We start from the raw sequence: 19,442 nt of genomic DNA on the forward strand, positions 1-19,442 counted from the left end.
TTGACTGTGGGGGCAGGGGGTGGGGTGAACAGAGGAGAGCAAAAGGGGAATATTTGGATAATTGTAACTGAACAACAATAAAATATTTTAAATAAATGAATAATTCAAGTTCATTTTTAGTTAATCATTCCTTCTCTGTTCTGTTTATCATAGCGAAAATTTGGAATAAGCTAACTCTCTAATAGTAGGAAACAAGTCTCACACCTGAGCTGCTGCTAACATCTGGCAAGGAGAAAGTTCTGAGATGTTCTAAATTAAATTACAGAGGCCAGAGAGTGAGAGAAATAAAATTGTTAGCCTTTTAATGGTGGATGGCCAGCCAATAAAAGACTGCTTACATTCCTTCCATTGCCTGTTGGAATTTTGGATTAATTTCCCGGTGGCTATTTCCACCGATTATTTTAGCCAGGAGCCTCTGTTGTTGTTTACACACGGGCTTTCCATACTGCTGCCCACAGTTTAAGTGCAGGAGCAGACATTTCTTTACACTGGCGCTGTGTCTATCCCAGAGCCAACCCCACTTTACCTTCCCCCACCCACTTTCTTATAACTACTGTAAATTCATTTATATGGCTTATATCTTTCTTCCCATTTCTCCCTACTTGATGCATAAAAAATGCTTGCACATTTCAAGATGATGGGCAGGCTGTCTTTTCTACCTAGCCATTCTGCTGGGCATTTAGACTCCAGGCCCCAAGGCTGGTCTTCTTGTGGCTAGCATTTTTGGCTCAATAAAACCTTACTTTAGAAAACACTTCGGTTGTAAAAGTTAAATTATTTTTGTTTAACATACCCATTATCTCCATCCTCATCCAGCAAACTTTCACCTTTTCCTCAACCCACCCAACCCCACCTCCTCCCCTCATTCCCAACAGATGGCTTTGCTTCCTTCTATGTGGAGCAATTAGAAAATACCAGACACGAAAACTGCCATTCCTCCATGGCCACCTGCAACCTTATCTGTATCTCTGTCTCAGTAACAGAGACATCTTCCCTTATCTAAAGCTGTGCCTTCTAGAAGTGGTGCTCTGTGCTCTTTTAGAGTATCTCTCTCTCTCTCTCTCTCACCTCTCCCCCTTCCCATGAATCACCCTCTCTCTATCCTGTGCCTTCAACCTTTTCCTTACTCAATCAGCATGTAAACAGTCACAAATCTCTTTGTCTTAAAAGACAAGACTCAACTTGGTTGGCGAGAATGGGACCGTGGGAAACTCACAGTAGCCACAACTCTCAGTCTCTAGTTTCCACTGGGGGTCACTTTCTGCTGCTTCTGCCTGTGTAGTGGGAGTTTTTCCAAAATCATTCATTCTGGAGCGTTCTGTCCTGAAGTCCCTGTGGTGTCTTGAAGGCACTCCCACATGGAGATGGCATCCATGCTCCCAACAACCCGGGCCCGGGAGGGCAAAGCAAAACAGAATAGTCAGCAGCTATGTCTAGACTCTAAAGGACTTGAAGAGTTTCCCTGGGAAATTGCTCCACTGATGTGCCCCTTGTCTGTTATCCAGAAAAATTCTCTGAGGATAGAATTGGGATCTGTGAAAGGAAAATATCAGGTATAACATCTGCTTGCAAGAAAAGGTCCAGAATATTTTTAGTTACCATTTGTATTGCAGCCTCTCTAGACTGAACAGGTCCGCTCAGGTCTTGGGTAGACAGAAGACGATGTGTGGAGCCTTGAGGATGCTTGACGTGCCTTTATTCGGGAGAGTCACACAGGCACAAGCCTGGACCCGGGGAAATCACACAGGCCACAAAGCCCATGCCCAAGTCAGCACCCCAACTCCCCACCCCGTCCAAAGCTCCTATCCCTTAAATACTCACCCTAAACAAAGCAGGCTACAGTCCAGAAAGGGAAGTAACTATCATGAGCTGTGCATGCAAGCCTATTCAAGGCTACAGGGCAGTTTATTGCAACCGGGGCTCAAGGCCGTAGGAACACTGCTTTATCAAACTCCTTCAAGGTTGTGAAGAGCTGTTCCCTCCAGTTACCCACGCATCTGGGTGAGGGAGCCAGACCATCTCCAAGTACCCTACACCACTGAAAACTACACTCCATTAATTGAACTACCTGTATCTCAATATTTAGGAACCAAAGCACTTTCTAAAATTCTTGAATTTCCCAGGGAAGAAGCTAGGAATTCAAATTCATTCAAGTGTCCTGAATATGACCAAAGCTTCTGTGATAATTCATACCTTATTTTGCATCAGAAAACTCTCTCAGGAGAGAAGAAGTATAAATATGATGCCTGTAGGAAGATTTTCAGTCATAGAGCAAACCTGAGGAGTCCATGTTGGCAAGAAGCCCAGTGAGTGTGCGGAGGGCAGCAGCAGCTCCCGCCAGCCCTCACATCTGTCTTAGCACACGCAAGTCCACATAAAGAAGAAACCACCCCACGGGGCATACACGGAAGAGGTTTTGCATGGCTCCCAGGATTAGCACAGCATCAAAAAACCCACACTGACCAAAATAAGCCTGTGAATGTACCAACTCTGGTAAATATTTTAGTCAGAAAACAAATCTTGCTTTGCCTGAGCATATGCACACATCAGCCAGCCATTTTCAACACGCTCAGTGCACAGAATGCTTCAGGTACCTCTCACACCTTGTCCTCCCGAGAAGGACCATTAGGACATCTCTGAACACTGCAGATTATGAGGAAATTTTCCTTTTGTTCTCACAGTTCAAGCTCTTAAAATGTCCTGAAAGTGTGATGAGATTTCTTCATATTTCTGAGCTTATTTCTCATCAGAGCATTCATAAAGAAAAAAGTCCCATAAATGCCAAGCATGTGCAAAAAGTTTTATTTTGTATTCAGAGCTCACATATCACCAGAAGAGCTACACAGGAGAGGAATCTTTTAAATGTACCATGTGTGGGGAAAGTTTCAGGTTGGATATGCATCTCATTATTTATCAGAGAACCCATATGAAAATTGTCATGTAAATTTAGCAAATTTTCTTTTAAATAAATAAAGACTCTCAACTGGACATTCCCTTGCAGTCCCCCTTGCTTCTTCCCCTCCACAGCCAAACTCTACATGGAGTCATCAGCTCCTTCTGCTTCTGCGTGTTGAGTTCTCATTCCCACCTTTACCCATCCCAGAGTGTCATTGGCTAAGATCACCAATGCCAATGGCCATGACATTGTCCAGTTCACCACACATTTCTCCGCGCTTATCATACTTGACCTCTGCGGTATGGGCTGCCAACCATACCCTCTTTGTCAAAATCCCATTTCCTTAGCTGCCATGACAGTTCTCCTTTCTGACTTTTCCTTCTGTGGCAATTCCTCGCTCTCCTCCGAAGATTCTTCCTTTCCCATTCGCCTGTTTCCCAAGCCCCTTTGTTCATCTCCAGCCACATGCCCTTCACCCTGAGGACCTTCAGTAGAGCACACTGGCTAAAGGTGTGGGCTCTGAGTTTGAATCCTTCGTTCCATCGCACACTAGCTCTTTTCCCTCCAGCAAGCAACTCTCTGAGACTCAGTTTCCGCATCTGTAACATGGGAGTAATAATGCATTTGTCATAAGGTTATTTTGATAATGCAGTTGTGGTAATGCGTATAAAACAATAAGTACAGTGCTTAGAAATACTTTAATAATTAGCTCAGGAAGTGTTATCCATTATTATGTCTTGCCTTAAGCCCCAAAACATGTGGAAGGCTATGAAGATACAGCTCATTACCAGAAGTAATGCAATTGCACTACTAATTGGTTGCTGAGGACAGAAGATGGTGCAAAGCATCTTTTATCTTTTGGTATGTTCCAGCCCATACACAGTCCACCGTGCATATTCTTTGAACACACAATATGTTCTTTGTCTGCTCTCCAGTGCTCTTCCCTTTCCTGCCCTTCCGTCCTCTGTCAGGATCCCAGATCCTCCTGCCAGCATAGCCCCTCACAGCCTGAACCAATGCTCCTCTCTCCTACGTTGGCACCTTCCATACCCCTCCATAGGAGCAAGCCCAGGTTCTCAGAGTCTTCCAAAGATCTGCCAAACCTGTCTCTAGCTGATAATGACTGCCTCTCACAGCCCAGTTTGATGCTGTGGTGATGACTGTAAGAGACAAAGAAGGTGGAAGGAAAAGAGAGGCTTATTCTGCCAAAACATTATTAATTATTCTTATTCTATCATAACTAATAATAAGAATCATATGTTCAGAGGCATGCATTTAGACCAGACATTCACCTGTACTAGACTCTACTCAAACTAGAATATAAAATAGCCAACTTAACAGGCACTAAAATATCTTACTATACCTTAAAATCAATATGTCTAATATTAAATTTTTTCTTCCAAAACTATTTCTACTATTGTATTCACCACCTACACCGATGTACAAACCAGGAAACTGGGAACCATCCCAGCCTCCTTCTTATCCCTTTTCCCCCTCACCCCCTTCTACCTCCTAAATATCACCTACTCTTCAGCAGCCCTGCAACTACAGATAACGCAAATCCCACCTCGAGTCATGCCCTGCACCAATTCATTTCTGAATTAGATGACCCACCTCTAAGTCACTGTAGCAATCTCTATTTATCCATATGCTGGTACTGTCATGTTCTGGGGTCATGTGGGCCTCGAACACATCACTATGTTCTCAGTGCCTAGGAGAAGGCCTAGTGTCTAAATATGCAATGAATATCTGGCAAAAGAAGGGAAAGGGGGGAGGAAGAAGGGAGGGGAAAAAGAAATAGAAATCAATTGTTAATCTTAAAACTTTTGTTTTTGAGGACTATTTATGAACTTACTTTCCACGTGCCCCATACTCGTACCCACACATACTCTCTCGCATGTCAGAGTCAGCTTGCTGGAAGGGTTAACGCTGCAGAGCAGTGCAAACTCCTGTGGTCATTGGTGGCTTATGGGGAGAAGGTGACAATTGTCTCCTAATGCTTCTCCCTTCACCCAAAATACTTCCTACTCTAAGTGCCCCCTTAAGGAACTATGTTCCTGCAGGTTTTACTGGCTTTTTTCCTGAGCTTCCTCTTGGCTTCTTATTTCTTCGCAGTGAAGAGTCTAAATGGAGGACATGAAGTGGGAAGAAAGAGAGGTTAGTGTTTAGAAAGATTCTATTGCTAATAATGGAGGAAAAACTATCCATGGAAAGAAGGCAGCAGAGCGCTTGCAGAGACACCAGGCAGGTACATAATCCAAGTGCCTCACGAGGAGAGTGCCCAGGAACTCTCATTCTCTGTCTCTGCAATTCAGCTGTCCCTCGCCTCCCTCTGCACCTTCCTGCCTTTGATAGTAAGATTATTCTACATTGAATTGCTTGAAATATCTCCTTAACCAGCCCGGTAAGTTTCCAACTGCTTGCAAACCATTAAATGGGCTTGACCCTTTTTACTTTTGAATACTTTAATAACATTCAAACAAATTAGAATTTTTCTTTTAAAAAAAATACAATGTTCACCCACTCGAGTCCCATAAAATGCCATCACTTGGCCAGAGATTTGGGAGGCAGATTTAGGTGAAGATGGTATATTTTGCCATTCTTTCAACAGGCAACTTGTACAGTGGTGATCTCCTTTCAAAACTAAACTTACAGACTCACAACTATCAACAACTGAACCTAAGACAAAAACAAACTAAGCAAACAACTAGAACAGGAACAGAATCACAGAAATGGAGACCACATGGAGGGTTATCGGGGGTGGGGGGGAGAGGATGGGGTAAAAGGTACAGGGAATAAGAAGCATATATGTAGTTACAAAATAGACGGGGGGGGCGGTTAGGAATAATATAGGAAATGGAGAAACAAAAGAACTTATATGTACGACACATGGACATACAATAAGGAAGAGGAACGCTGGTGGGGGTGCAGGGCAGGGGGGAATAAAGGGGAGGGAAAAAATGGGACAACTCTAATAGCATAATCAATAAAATATACTTTTAAAAACAAACTAAACTTACAGTGGTAAAGAGAAGCATTTACCCGTAACAGTCGCCTGTCTAAAAGGAAAGGTACTTTTTGCTTCCAGGTGTGCCAGCATATGCAATATTCCCATTTCAATGCACACATTTTTTTGGCTTTAGACAATTACCTAAATATTTCCTCTGAGTTTCTATGGATTCCCTTTTGCCCCTTGTGATTACAGAATGGTGATCTAGTTTGGATCTGTGCTTATTCTTACACACAAAACGTTTGTATCGCAGAAATGGAAATATTTTCTTACTAGAGGTTTACTAGCAACAGGATCTTGGGGACAGATATCTTTTCAATGGTTTAGGTTAATCTTGCAAGTATGAGCTTGCCTAAATGTAAACTGGATGAACAGGTCAAATCCCATCCCTGCCCTGGGATCACCAGTCACTGCACAGCTGCCAGTTTTAACAGCCTCTCCCCAGTCCTCTCCTTTATTGACTTCCACACAGCATTTGACACAGCTGGTAACTACCCCTTTCCAGAAGGTTTCTTGATTCTTGGCTTAGGTGGCAACACTCAGTTCTATTCCTACACAGGGCAAAAGCCCAGAGAATTTAGATGGCACTGGATTTAGAGGTTCTTGAATCTGCAAACTGTCCCTGTAGAAATAGGAGACACGTCTTTGTCCAGACTGCATCCCTAGGCCTGCGTCAGGAAGCGGGTGGTAATGGAGTCACATGCTTCCCCTGGGAAGAGGGGAGCAGAGAGGGAAGAGTTAATAGTCCCATCTCCAGGAATGAAAGCAGATGGCAGGGGTCAGGGAAATTCCAGTTACTAGCTCAGCAATGGAATCAAGAGCACAGGCTGGAAATTATAACCATATGATTTTTTTAAGATTCTCTAAATGTTACGAGTTTGTGAATTTTGTTATTCCCATTACTTTAGGCAGTAGTGATTAGGAGTAAAAAATATTTCAAAAAATAATCACACAAGTAAAACGGACCTGTTTTTTTGTCTTCAAGGACTTAGAAGAGTTGGAAGGTACTGGGGACACCACATCCCCTGGGGGACAGAACATCGAGAGTCAGAACTGGCGATGCCAGCGCCCAGGAAGGGAGGAAGCAGGTAGCACGCGGAAGACATGAGCCAAGGGGTAGAGGAGAGAATAACAAACTTGTCTCCTTTGCAAGTTCCTTGTCCTTTATGTTCCTCTTAAATGCTTAATATTCTTTGATCCACACCCCCTGCTGTGCCCTCTCTCCTGACCCCAGACCAGCATCCCTATGACCCACTGTACGCCCACAGGAACTCATCGTCCTTCCCAGCCCACCACGTATCTCTTCCTGCCCTCGTATTCTTGATCTCAGTGGAAGACATTGCCAATCTTCCACGCACCAAGGCTTGACACAGCGCCATCTCAAACTGCCCTCCCCTTCTCCACAAGCTGTTGGTCACTGAGGCCCCTCGGTCAGATCCTACGTATCCCATTCTTGTACTTCTCACAGTCCCTGTCCTATCTCAGACCCTATATACTCTTGTAGATCTATTGCAATTCTCCCTCATTTCAATGGTTCTATTTTCAATCTGTGGCAAGTATGATTTTTTTACTATGAATCCTGCCAACTCAGGTGAATAAATTTCCATAGTGAATTGTATTCAGCTCTTGCCCCTTTATTTCCATTGATGGTGGAAAGAGTTAAACGTGTCAATTTAAACTAATGCCATTGTCTCTGGTTTAAATCTCTCCCCAATCCCACACTCTACTCCCCAGGATCACCTCCCAAAATAAACTACTCACACACAAGCTCTTGTCTTGCCTCAGGCTCTGCATGGGGGGCGGGGCGGGGGAGGGGAACCCAGGTTTAGACACCTTCCTGTCCTACAGTCTGAAAACTTTAAAGCCACATTTCTCCTCTTTTGTGCCTAGGGTACTGCACGGGACCTAGGTTCCACTGAACATCATGAGTTGAAAGGCCTAAATGAGCCGTATGGGTGATGGGGACACAGAGAGGAAGGACAGTGTGTCTGTTCCTCTGTGGCAGCTGTGGCCGGGGTTCTAGTCTCCAGTTCCCAGCTCAGACGTGCAGGCAGCAAACAGAGGCTCCGGTGGTGTTGCCTCGGACCCGCCACCTGATACAAATGAAATTGCTCCAGTCATGCTGCTCCTGCTGGGTCCCTCCCAATCTTGGTCTCTGGTCTCTGGAAACTCTAGAAATGACTAATTAATATCCTTGAACAGGTTTCTTACTATTAAAATGAGCATCCATGGTTCTGTTTTCTGAGATTAAGAGTCCTGATACAATACAGTTATTTAAGCTCTTATTCAATGAAAGAGATTTGCTTTTGTTTTTTATATAACGAGAAAGCCATCACTTTATACATTTATTGTTGAGCAAAAATATCATGCCTTGAAAGAAATTTTTATACTAGGAGGTTTTATTTATAGCTCTTACATTCTTATTTATGAAGATTCATTTAGATAGCATTAATCAATGCCCAGCTATTAATCATAAAGGCAAGAGTTTTATAAACCTTGGGTATGTATGGTTCTATTAACACTTAATGTATCTTAATAATAATAGCTACATTTTTAGTGTCTATTATGTGTCAGTTACCTATCTATTCTCTGTATAATATCTGACTAATCCTCACACTACAGAAACTGAAGTTGAAATCACACAAATTATAAATGACAGATTCACTTTTTAACCCATCTTTCTGCCCCAAGCCCGCGTCCTCTCCCCTGTGCTATGATTCGCCCTGACAAAAGACCTCACTGTAACCTGAGCCACACACTTCTGGTCAGGGCCCTGGCAGTTCACACTGTGCTATTGGCCAAGCTCCCAGGGTAAGTGCTGGGTTCAGAGAACACACTTGCTTAGTGCAGGCATCCTCCTCAGAGACAGATTGTGTTCTGCCTAGTTGAAGTAAATCAGCAAACTAGTCCTATCAAGTCACAGTTGCTGTATAAGTTATTAGGTTCAGCTGTAATAGAATAATCCAAAACAATTATAGCTTAAACAAATCAGTTTATCTTTATCACTTTCAAAAAGCATAGATGTTGGTCAGTCCAGAGCTAGAATAGGACTCCACACTCTCAGGGACCCAGGCTTCTCCCGTCTTGCCGTTCCCCTGTAGGTGGCTTCCATTCCCCAGGTTACTTCATGGCCCAAAATGGCTGCTGGAGTTAAGCTATCACATCTATACCCCTGCCAACAAGAAGAAGTACTCAGTCCCTTTTCTTTAAAGACATCTCTAGTAAGTTGCACTCACCATTTCCACTAACATCCATCAGCCAGAACTCAGCTAATATGAGTTCCATAGCTGGAAGAAAAATGGAAAATATAGTCTTTCTTCTGGACATCCACGTACCAAGCCAAAAATCCAGGTTTCTACTGTTGTGGAAGTGGGGAGAGCAGGTATCAAGGGACATCTGCCAACTCTGCGACCAGCCTCTGGTTTAAACGGTCTATTTTGTTTCCTTAAATAATTTTTGCATTAATTTTTGAAGGAAACAAGAAATACCAGTTTGTCTTAAAAAAAAAAAGTCAAGTCTTAGAGAAATAAGGATAATAAAGACTTCTATTTAATATTAAATAAGAACATAAAAATCCAGCAGCTTGCCTGATACCAACTCAACTTTCCTCACTACCTACCTATTCTATTTTCAGCTTTGCAGGAAATGCTCCCCTTAAGATGGTTCCAGCCTCTCTGAAGAACGTGCACTGGAGACTCCTGCCAAATCCTAGACTCAGCAGGGGTCTTCAGTGCATAGGGACAAGCAGGATGGTCAACTCAGTGACCAAAGCCCAGCAGAGATGACAAACATCTCAGTGTCCTAGTGCCATCATTCCATCTCCATGAAATGACTTCCCCTGGCCGTTCCCTTCCTTTCTCTCCATCCATTTATGACTGAGTCATAATCATCCGTCATAGGCCAGCTCATTCATTTATTCAATTAATAAACATGCAGCATTTTCTAGGGACTTCCTTATGGAAATTCACTACCTACTTGAAATTATGTGGTAAGTGCTGTATAGAGTAATAAAAATGTCTTGTGGGAACCTAGAGAATCTGGAGAAGGTGTCACATAAAAGGTGGCATTATAGGTGGTTCTTGATTTATCTTTGAAGCACAGTGCCAGAAACGCAGTAATATTTCCTGAGAAAGAACTTAATTATCCTGTGACACTTGGTTCTTATAATCTTTATGATGAGAACAAGACTGTTCTATTGTTCTACAGAAATGAAGCAACCCTTTCCAGGGACATCCAGGCAAGTGACATTATCCCCTGCACACACATACACGCATACACGCATAACTCATACACACGCACATGTTTCTCTACCTGTTCTATTGAAAGATTCTGTAAAATCCTCTGTTGCTGTGTTTGATCATTCTTATAGTAAGAACATCCGTCTGAAATGAACTTCTTCTCTCCTACTGTAATTCTTATTCATTCCTGATTTTAAAACCTACTAAAATACAAAAACAAGAAGTGTTATAAAGATTTGTTTGTGAATGGCTGTGGTTACTTAACATATGTTATTTTCTTTCCATTCCTTAGTTAAGATCACAATCTGGTAAAAAAAGTAATTTGGTTGGAAATGAATAAAATTTCCCAGAATGGATTTTTGATCATTTTTCAGAATCTTTTGGGGAAAGGGCAGGGTGTTTCTACTTTCATTATAATATGTTTCAGCCAATTGTGTTTACTCTAAGTTTCTTAAAAAAATGGTAACTTAGAAAAAGTAAACGTCCAACAGAAGGGAATTGATTAAAGAAATTATAATAAGTTACACATGTTATGTATAATATACACAAAAGTTATAACATTATAAACTGATTATTGTAAATTGAATTTTCTAGTAATTAACAAAATTAAAATTAAAAAGGTAGAATTACCTAAAAATTAATTAGGACATTTTTTTTAAAACCCTAGAGCCTTTTCTTTTGTTTTACTATTTCCAGGGCTCTTTTCTTTAATACAAAAACAATGCACACTCATTTCTATAATTTACAAGAGCTTTTAAAAATGTAAAGATAACCCATAAGTACACCTATCAAAATAACCTCTGTTAACAAATTGGTATATGTCATTATCTCATGTGCGTGTGTGTGTGTGTGCACGCAAAAGTGAAATCATTTGAAATACACTGTTTTATAACCTTCCAGATATTATTTAGCTACTCCTCTCCCCTCCCCCAGAAAAGGCACTAGCATGGTGACATAATTAATGCAATAGTTTGTCCTCAGACAAAGTTTTAAGAAAGGCTAGAAGAAGGTGGTAAACTCCCGGACTCCTGTGGCAGATCAAGGATTCATCCTGAGTCTGAGTTTTGAATATGATTCTGCATGGAACATGCTAGGAAAAAAGGCTCACTCCTTGTTCGGCCTCCATTTCCTTGCCCACAACAGGAGGATAATGGTGCTTGAGTCTCACAAAGACTATAACAAATAAGGTCAACTTCTTAATGAGCTTTGAGTTTTGGAAAAATAACATCATAGTATTTTACGACATTGTTGCCTGTTTATTATGGGTGGTATTATTATTATATTTACCTGACTTTGAGTTTTAATCTCTCCTTTTTAGAATATCTCTGTTGATTAGCCCCATGAAAATTTAATCACTCTGGACTTTGTTGTTTAAGAGTTTTTCAATTCTAACTTACTTGAAAAAAATTCTTAATTTTTTTTTTTATTTTTTAACAGCTTTATTGAGGCTATAGCTGACATATGATAAACAGCACCTATTTAAAGTGCACAATTTATTAAGTTCTGACATTTGTAGAGCAAATATACACAGCTGTGAAGCCATCACCACAATCAACATGTCTATCATCTATAAAAATTTCCTCATGCTCCTTGGTAATCCCTCCCTTAACCTCCACCCCAACTCCAAGCAACCACTGATCTGCTTTCTGCTACTATATATTAGTTTGCATTTTGCAGAATTTTATGTACAGTGTGTATGTACTCTTTGGGGGGCCTCAGGCATTCTTTAACATGATGATTTTGAGATTTATCCATGTAGTTGCATGTATTAATAGTTTCCATTTTTCTTTTTTTAATTGCATTTTTCCATCACCATTTAGTGCCCCATACCCCCACCTCCCCTACAATCACCACGCTGTTGTCCATGTCCCTGAGTTCTTTTTCCTTTTTGCTCGGTCCCTCCACTCCCTAACCTCCCCTCGCCCTTTAGCTGCCACTCTGCTCTCCATCTATGAGTCTGTCTCTAATTTGCTTGTTAGTTCAGTTTGTTCATTAGATTCCATATATGAGTGAAATCATGTCTTTCTTGTATTTGTCTTTTTCTGACTGGCTTATTTCACTTGCATAATTCTCTCCAGGTCCATCTATGCTGTCACAAAAGGTAAAATTTTCTCTTTTTATGGCCAAGTAGTATTCCATCGTATAAATATCCCCTGGTTTTTTTATCCACTCATCCATTAATGGACACTTGGGCTGCTTCCATATCTTGAAGATTGTAAGTAATGCTGCAATGAACACAGGGGTTCTTATGTTCTTTTGAATTAGTGTTTTGGGCTCCTTCAGATATATTCCCAGAAGAGGGATTGCTGGGTCAAAAGGCAGATCCATTTTTAACTTTTTGAATTATCTCCACACTGCTTTCCACAGTGGCTGCACCAGTCTGCGTTCCCATCAGCAATGCAAAAGGGTTCCACTTTCTCCACATCCTTACCAGGACTCGTTATTTGCTGAATTTATTGATGACAGCCATTCTATGAGACAGCTATGACACATTCTATGACAGCTATGAGGTGATATCCCATTGTGGTTTTAATTTGCATCTCTCTGATGATTAGTGACACTGGGCATCTTTTCATATGTGTATTGGCCATCTGTATGTCCTCTCTGGAGAAGTGTCTATTCAGGTCTTCTGCCCACATTTTAATTGGGTTTTTTTTTTTTGGTGTTGAGTTTTATAAGTTCTTTATAAATGTTGGATGTATTCATCCCTTATCAGATGTATCGGCGAATATGTTCTCCCATTCTGTGAGTTGTCTTTTTATTTTGTTGATGCTTTTCTTTGCTGTGCAAAAACCTTTTTCTTTTTTTCTTTTTTTTTTTTTTTTTTTTGGTAAATTCCTCCTGGAGAGTTGGGTGCCTATGGGCAGGGGCTGTATTTTACGTTGCTTTGGTATTTCCTGAACCATCTCTCTGCTACCCACCAGCCCCACGCCACAGTGATTTTTGCAATGCCCAAGTCCATGGCAGGTTGTCAGTGTTGGGGAGGACACTGCTGTCCCACACAAGCATTCCTTTGTGGAGAAACTGGACATATAGGCCACTGGGCCTCTTGTGGGAAATTGTCCAGATGGAGATTGCCAGCGCCAGGCCATGAGTGGTGCTGCCAAGGAGAGTTACTGCAGCTGGGACCTCTGCTCATGGCTGCCTGAGGCCGTTTCATAAGTATTTGGAAAAGGCCAAAAATGAACATTACACAATCTTATCCTCAGTCCCTACCTCAGCCTTTATAATGCAGTGTCCTCAGATGCCAAGAGTATGGGAACCTTTATTTAAAGCATGGTCCTTGTTCTTTTAAGCTTCATTCTCTGTACCAAATACCAAGAAATGCACTCATGCACACAACCAGTATATTCTTCTAAAATACAGGAGCTTGTTTCCTAAGGACAGATAGGCTTTTTCTAAACTAAACACAATTTTTTCCTCCTCTAACTCCGTATGTGTTTCTTTTTCTTCTAATTTTGATGTTAATTCATCTTCAATACCTTCCTTTTCTCATTCTCCATGAATTCCTTTTTTGTTGTTGTTGTTAAATGAACAGGAAGTACCTTTCTTTACTAAGAAAAAAGTATATGAACCAGGCCCAGTCTCACTTGGGGATTCACAGGCAGGCACTGAGATGCTGGGGTCTTGGTGATTTCTGTCCCTCAGGAGACAGGCTTGACCCTCCGGCTACCTTCTCCTCACTCACAACCATTCAGGACCGGTCTTTGGGGATCCAAGCTTTGAAAATAACAGGCGAGAAAACAGGTGTCTTCCGGAGAGCCCGGTGCTTCCCAGATGGGAGAAGCGATTAAGGAGAACAGGAAGTGTGACGGTTCCTCGGCAAAGTCAGGGACAGATTGAGAATTGTGCTGCTCTGATAAAAGTGCCAAGGTCATTATTAAATGGTTGGAAACTATTGTTCATAAAAAGCACTTGTGCAAACGCAAAATGCTCTTAACAGTCCTGTTTAAATTTATCTCAAAACAAAGGGTTGTCAGTGAAGAGTTGGACTGCTTTCCCACCAAGTTTTCAACGACACACAAAACTCCCTCTCAATCTCCCAGCTTTTATTCTGGGTGCTCCCGGAGTAGCAGCCGACATCTCCTCCCTGCCCTTCCCTCGTCCCCAGACCCCAGTGACCCCTTTCAAAATACACAAAAGCTAAAAAGCATTCCCTCCTTGGAAACTAGCCCCTAATTCTCCACTATGGAACTTCAGGAACAATAATAAAAACAAAATTACTAAGTTTACTTTTCTCCAGGGCTCTGCGAGGGCCCAACCCATTTTGAAACAACATTTTCAGTCACCTTCCTGCCTTCTCCTTTTCCAGGGTGGATGCTTCAGTGCACTGACCTCACCACCTCCCACTGGCCGGAAAGCCTCCTGGATCCCTGGGGCACGGCTGGGCCCAGGGCAGGAAGCCACACCATGCCTTGCCAATGGAAATCCTGGCTTGGTCTGGATTACTCACAGTCCCTCTCGAATAGGTTGCATGTTACAGAACCTGATCTCCGAGCCCAGGCCCCACAGCAACTCCCATCCCAACTCCCAGGCGGTGTGGAAGGCTTCCAGGTGCAGGAAGCAGAGAGAGGGTAGAGTTGGTGCTTTAAAAAGATCAAAGAGACAATGAGGGCCTGAAGATGGCAAAGTGGTTCTAGCACACAGATTCATGATTGTGTAAGTCATCTGGCTTTTATAGCACCCCCACATACTGGGAAGATTTAAGTGTGCTCACACTCACAGGCTGGAGATATAATGGCTCTGAGGGTCCTAAACCCAGCTCCCCAACAGAACCCACTGAGGGGTTTTTTTTTTGAAAAAAAATCTCTAGATTGTCAGAACGACTGAATCAGAATTTCCAGGAGCGGGGCCTGGACATTGAATTTTTCAAAGCTCCCATACTAACTGCAACTGAGGGACCCAGTTGCAGAGCCAGGAAATGGCTGCACAAGATGGCCTTGTGCATACCCTTCCCCACCCCTAGAGACCTGTATAAATTGCTACATTACCCTGGAAGGTAAGGCTTGCCCACATGCTCCCAGATATGCATACTAAAATGTACTTCCTTGACAAAAAGAAAAAAAACAAGAGAAAGAAAATGATAAAGCAGAAACATACATTTATTACAAGTATAAATAAAAATGTTACAGCCCTGTGCTCCACTTCCACCCAAGACAACTCTTCCCAGCTCACAGGGCATGACTTTTTGGAAAGAGAGAAAAAGGCAGTTAGTTGCAAAGCTGATGCTTGAAGTGGGGTCCACTCTGCAACCTGTGTTGTGGATCTGCACCCCCTCAACATGAGCCATTGTCTGTGTGGGTACCTACATAACTCTTGAGCTACTTAACTTTTGATTAAGTCTGCAAAAAACAGCATCACCCTCTCACCTCCTGCGATCCAGGAAGGGGAGGATCTATATGCTTTTTCCTGTACACATGTGCTGCACTCAGCACAAAGGGCTGGTCTCCTCGGGAGAACAAAGTCCTCTGATGGGAAATCCTCAATTGGAACCCAAACCTATATGGTTCCCCTGCTGCAACACCCTGCCTTCGACCCCAGTTCAATACAATTCAGGATGCAAAGGGTGGCCTCAATTTATGCTTTACAGAGATCCATATAGTTTATGCCCAGAGGAAGAACAGAAATTATATCATTTTCAAACCAAACTGGATCCCTTCTTCTACCCTCTAGCTAAAGTGTATTTCTCAGGCCCTCCTCCTAAGAGATCATTGACAAAGCAAATGCTCTAAGTATTAAAAGGTGCCAGAAGACAAGCTACAGAAGTCCCTTCCCCTTTTCTCCAAGAGCGTACTCTGACTTAACACACACATGTTTATGGCAAATGTGCGGATGCTATAAAACCAAAAATTATTTTTATGCCCCATCCCTTAAAGAAGCAACAGAAGGCATGACCATAAAAATATTTATATCATCCAACTTGAACAATGCAAATCAAGATCTATCTACAAATTGATCTTAACATTTAACCAAAGAAGAGTAGTAATAACAGTAATTCCCTGACCTTGGATGAGTCTGCCATTTTGTTTTGTGATAGCAACTTGAAAAACAAATTATTTATAGACACTTAGCTCGTTATGCATTACAAATTGAATATTCATTTATCTATATGCTCCAAACAGCACCTATCCATCGCCACCACTTAAAAACACATTGCCCTTCTTTTTAGCCTTGTTAATTTCCACAGGCTAATTAAATTTAAACTCATAAAACTATCTGTTTAGCATGCATGACAAGATCATCCTTCAACATCTATTACCCACTGTACATCCCAGCATGTTTACCTACTGTTTTTTGTTTGCTTTCTCAGGTATATGCCTCAGTTTTAAGCGACAGACTGGGAATTTAACCTGAATTCAAACTCTCTCCCATTTTGATTTAACTCAAGTTGTCACCTCAACTTGATGCCTCTGTAAGCAACTTCCTTTCCAATTAGTGCTGAGAAGAATGACTTCCAAATAATGGTACTCAAATACAGAACAACAGGATGATCAAGAAATTCTAGGGAAAAGCTAAATTTCAACCCCTTTTCACCAAGGCCATTACTCAGAAAGAGAACTCTCGGTCTCTAGAGACCTACAGTCACTTGTTTATTGCCGTAGGAAGGCTGACAGTCTGAACACCACGCAGGTAAGGAATGGCAATGAATGGCGTTGCTTACAACTAGCACCAACATAAACGTGCTACCTTCCCCGCCCCCCCCCCCCGGGGTGTCTCAAAGGCATGGGAGAGGTTTCAAAGTATCACCCAGCAGGAAGTGATATTCAGGTTCTGTTTCTCACTAACACAAGTCCTCATGGCAGGGGAACCACAGAAATAAGAGAAGAGCTCTGCCTACAGCGGCTGGGTGCCGCTGGGCCCTGTGCCTCCGCGCAGCCGCGCAGCCCCTGCTCCGGCCTCTGCCATTCTCCGCAGGAGAACTTACACTGGGCCCTCAGAGGGGGTCTGTCCCGCATGGGGACGTCCACACTTCCACGCCCACTCTCACAGAGAAGGGGAATGTGACACCACAGGCACAAACAATTGCTCTCTGCATGGGTGCGTAAGCGAAGTCTCCACGAAGATAAAAATAGTCCGTGGTACTCCCCTGACATTTTTAGCCAAGGAAAGGTGAAGTGAACGTTTTGAGTCAGTTCCACCACAACAAAGGTACCTCTGCCCCTGCCAGATGGAAAGGATGAGACCAGATAGAATTTCAGTTATACATGAATAATTACAAAGTCCCATAAAAAATAAATATAGAGATAAGCATATAAGGAGCATTGTTTCTTGTTTCTTCATTTTCTTTAAAGATAATTAACTAGTCCATCAACATATGAATGGATAAACAAAATGTGTTACATATATGCAATGAAATATTATTTAGCCTTAAAAGGAAATGAAATTCTCATATGTTCTATAACATGGATGAAACTTGAAAACATTATACTAAGTAAAATAAGCCAGGCACAAAAGAACAAATAATATATTATTCCACTTTACATGAGGTGCATAGAATAGGCATACTCACAGAGACAGGTAGTAGATTAGAAGTTACCAGGGTCTGGGGGAAGGAGGAAATAGAGAGTTATTGCTTAATAGTTACAGAGTCTCTGGCGTAATGAAAAATTTTGGAAATAGATGGCAATGATGGTTGCACCAAATTGTGAATATACTTAAATGCACACTTAAAAAGTTAATATGGTGCCCTCATGGGTGTGGCTTAGTGGATTGAGCACCAGCCTACGAACCAAAGGGTCGCAGGTTCAGCTCCCAGTCAGGGTACATGCCTGGGTTGCAGGTCAGGTTCCCAGTGGGGTGATGTGTAAGAGGCAACCACACATTGATATTTCTCTCCCTCTCTTTCTGCCTCCCTTTCCCTCTCTCTAAAAATAAATAAAAACGTTTTTAAAAAAGTTAAAATGGTAAACTTTATTATATCTATTTTATCACAACTTTTAATTCATAATGTAATATACCAAAAAACCATTAAGTGGTATACTTGTATATGAGTATATTTTGTTATATGTAAATTCATATCCAAATAAAACTATATCCTTAAAAAGGCAAATGATGGTATTATACAAAAATAACGATGTATTTTGGTGTTTATAACAGATGTAGAAGTAAAACGTAACACAACAATAACACAAAGGATCTGACAGAGGTAAGTGGAAGCTTACTACTATAAGATTCTTATGTTTATGTAAAGCAGGTTACATCAGTTGAAAGCAGACCAACAAGTTAAGGAGGTATATTGTATCCCTTGGTGCAACATACATACATGCATGTATATATAAGGTACAGCTGAGAACAACAAAAAACATAAACAAAAGTAACAGAAAAACATACTTTCCAAAACAACCCAGGTTCATGAGAGTTACACTTTATTCTGGAAGGTACTTTTCTCCTGAATCACCTTTCTCACTTGCTCAGGAAACATTGCCGAGATGTCTGTGAAGGCAGAGCTTCCGGGCCAGTGCTCGTCAGTGTGCCACAGATAGGTTCAAGATGTTCTACAAGACATGGGTACCCTCAGCCTTGGAGGTGACAAGGGCAACCAAAACCCACAGGCAGGTCCCCTCTGGCTTCAAAGAGCCTCAACTGGTGCTCCTCAGAAAGTGGCCAGAGGTGAGCAGGGTCCAATGACATGCCACACGGCCCCTCAGTGAGTGCTGGCTAGGCCTCATCTACCTGCCAGCAGGTACTGAGTACAGCCAAGGAGGTGCCCTGCCCCTGGCCACCTACAGAACACAAACCATCGGCCAAGCTTATCTCCGTCACAGTGAAAGAGGGGCTCTTAGAGCTAATGGGTAACTTCCAGGTATCCAAGGAATGCAGGGTGCAAGCCTGCAGCCCAGGATACAACTGGGCAGGGGGGGGGCAGCTGTGGGGTCTGGGGGCTCCTTAGAGACACAACTCCAAGCAGTGGCCCCCTATCTCTGTCTTTGCAAACATGAGCTTTTTTCCCCCACTTGTGGCTTATATGTTATTTTAATAATTGTGTCCAAATTATCTGATTGCTGAAACCATGCATGCAGTTGACATGCAAAAGTTCTATTGGGTTAAAATCCATTACCATTTAGGAAACTTTAACAATGCATTTGTCAGTAAAAGTAAGGAAGAAGTGACAAATCTTGTAAATATAATTTAAGCTGTACTAAAATAAGTGTTGAAAAAGTTTTTAAATGTTTTTTCACTTACATGAGCAAATTTTTTTGTCTAGTGTCTATCATAATTGAATAGGTTGCGATTTTAAAGCCTTGATTAAAAATTGCATGCCACCATTTCAAACATAAAAAATGAAATTAAAATGCTA

At 41.9% G+C, this 19,442-nt stretch overlaps 1 pseudogene; it reads left to right on the forward strand.

The window, feature by feature from the left end:
* The first annotated feature begins 1,358 nt into the window (after positions 1-1,358).
* Positions 1,359-2,944, forward strand: LOC129074120 (zinc finger protein 597-like; annotated as a pseudogene).
* The last annotated feature ends 16,498 nt before the right edge of the window (positions 2,945-19,442 follow it).

The sequence above is a fragment of the Pteronotus mesoamericanus genome, unplaced genomic scaffold, assembly GCF_021234165.1.
Source record: "Pteronotus mesoamericanus isolate MK-2021 breed Mesoamerican mustached bat unplaced genomic scaffold, CSHL_Meso_final contig_46, whole genome shotgun sequence".
Classification (NCBI taxonomy): domain Eukaryota; kingdom Metazoa; phylum Chordata; class Mammalia; order Chiroptera; family Mormoopidae; genus Pteronotus; species Pteronotus mesoamericanus.